Below are 2,550 nucleotides of genomic sequence, written 5' to 3'. Positions count from 1 at the left end.
GTCTTAACAGAACTGGGGGATGACAGACAGGAAGTGGGGGGTGGAGATCTAATGTATTTTTGTGCCAAACACTAAAGCATGATATTGTAATAAATCTACACCCTATTCCCTACGTAGAACACTACTTTAGACCTGGTCAGAAGCACTGTAGTGCACTACGTAGGGAATAGGGAACCATTTGGAACAGAGACAGTAATTCCCCTGAACATCTTCCTCTTCCTCATCTGGTTTCTTGAACAGCCCTTCACTCCTCCCCTCTTCCTCCCCTCCTCCCTCTTCATTCTATTCTATCAGCCACACCACTAGCTCACCTCCACACAATACATTTACAAGTTAAAGACACACCTTGGAATAAATAACAAAGGAAAACTATTACTAGATGAAGTTGAGTGTTTTTTATTATTTCCCATCACCATAAATCATATTTAATCACTGAACAGTAGCAGACCTAACTTCATCTGTTCCTGACTCTGGATAGTGGATTAAAAAGACCATCAATCTCCAATGATATTAAAGTACTATTCTGAACATTACTGATATACTGAGTTGCAAGTCAAGATATCTGCTGGTTTTATTGTTTGGTCAACAGCACCACCTGCTGGACAGGTTTAATGTTGCTGGACTGAGCAGTATGGGAGGATGAAAGAGGACACATTTAGGGCCGGTTTCCTGGACATCTACATTGAACATACTGTTTAGTCCAGGACTAGGATTCATCTGTGTCTGGGAAACCAGACCATATAGTTTAGTAGAAAGGAAGTGATACCAGCTTGTAGTGGGCTGACTAGTCCTGAATTGTCCTTTAGTTCCTGGACCATTTTCCATGCAGCTCCAGGTGACAGAGAACACATCAATTAGGACCGAGCCAACAAGCTGATCAATGATACTGAGGAGAATTACATAGAGACAGAGAACCAACTGAGAAAACATATCAATGGTTCTGAATGACAACCAATATACATCAACACCAGACATCATGATTCATGGAAATGTACAAGATTAAAACATTGGATTGAATTTTAATTAATAACAAATCAGTTTACAGTTTAACCAGCTCAGCAGAACCATTATAATTATAGACACTAACCCCAGGATAGAGGGGCTGAGTGAATGTGGTCTGGACTCTGTGGAGGAGGGTCATTGTGTCAGAGACACTGTAGAAGGACAGAGTACCTGCCTTGTGATCCAGGTACACTCCTACTCTGGAGGACTGAGGGTCTGATACTTTAGTCTCAACATTATTGTGTCTGAAACAATAACCATCACTATCGTACTCTAAACTCCAGGACTTGTTATTGTATCCAAATCCACCATCTCTCCCTGTTCTGCTGATGTCTTTATATGAGACTGCTGTATAAACAACACCACCAGTCCTCTCCACCTCCCAGTAACAGCGTCCAGACAGACCCTCTCTACACAGAACCTGCCACCAGTTGGTGAATCTGTCTGGATGGTCAGGATATGGTTGGACTTGGCCTGTACAGGTCACCTTTCTGTTCCCTTCAGACAGAGAGAGGTGTGCCTGCTGTGTTTGGGTCCAGTGTGAGCTGACAGGAATCTGGGAGAAGAGCAGAGACCAACGAGGGGAGTCAGAACAATAAGTTAAGTCAGATACTGTATCTCCCCTGTCTTTGATTAGAGCACAGCAGAGATCAAATCAGAGAAATATGAGGAGTCAGATAGAGACCCAGTCTTTGATTAGATCTACTATTGCTATATATTTCTAGAGGGATTGTTAGGAGTGTCAGTAAAAAAGAGACTGTTAGTTACTTCACAATAAAGAGACTCACATTGTAACAACTGTTCTCTGGTCTTGGCTCTGGAGGCAGTACAACATCCACTATATTCACTACAGACACACAAACACATTGACAGAGAGAGGGAATGTTATCATCAGACCATATTCCACATGTATATGACTAGTAGGGAACTTTCAATGGTCTAAAGTTGATGTTCTTATTGTTTTCAACACACCTGTAGTGGAGATCTTGGTCCATTCTCCTTTAAGGAAGTCTTCTAGTTTCTCTCTCAGTTCAGACACAGTCTGACTCACATCTCCAAAGGACTGAAGAGGACGGACAACGATGCTAGGTAAGTCTGAAGATACACTGATACTGGAGAGAGACTGATACCTGGAGAGAGAGAGAGAGAGAGAGACTGATACCTCTGGAGAGAGAGAGAGAGACTGATACCTCTGGAGAGAGAGAGAGAGAGACTGATACCTCTGGAGAGAGAGAGAGAGAGAGAGAGAGAGACTGATACCTCTGGAGAGAGAGAGAGAGAGAGAGAGAGAGAGAGAGAGAGAGAGAGAGAGAGAGAGAGACTGATACCTCTGGAGAGAGAGAGAGGACGAGAGAGAGAGGACTGATACCTCTGGAGAGAGAGAGAGAGAGAGAGACTGATACCTCTGGAGAGAGAGAGAGAGAGAGAGACTGGAGACTGAGAGAGAGAGAGAGAGACTGATACCTCTGGAGAGAGAGAGAGAGAGACTGAGAGAGAGAGAGAGACGGAGAGAGAGAGACTGATACCTCTGGAGAGAGAGAGAGAGAG

At 43.6% G+C, this 2,550-nt stretch overlaps 1 long non-coding RNA gene across 1 annotated transcript; it reads right to left on the bottom strand.

Moving 5' to 3' along the window:
- Positions 1–380: 380 nt before the first annotated feature.
- Positions 381–2,132, bottom strand: LOC135533039 (uncharacterized). The gene is made up of 3 exons (XR_010454436.1): positions 1,975–2,132; positions 1,791–1,849; positions 381–1,558 (listed from the first exon to the last, which is right to left on the bottom strand). It is a non-coding gene; the product is annotated as an uncharacterized LOC135533039 (long non-coding RNA).
- Positions 2,133–2,550: the final 418 nt, after the last annotated feature.

This window comes from Oncorhynchus masou, unplaced genomic scaffold (assembly GCF_036934945.1).
Source record: "Oncorhynchus masou masou isolate Uvic2021 unplaced genomic scaffold, UVic_Omas_1.1 unplaced_scaffold_2173, whole genome shotgun sequence".
NCBI lineage: Eukaryota > Metazoa > Chordata > Actinopteri > Salmoniformes > Salmonidae > Oncorhynchus > Oncorhynchus masou.
This window is presented reverse-complemented; position numbering and strand designations above follow the sequence as displayed.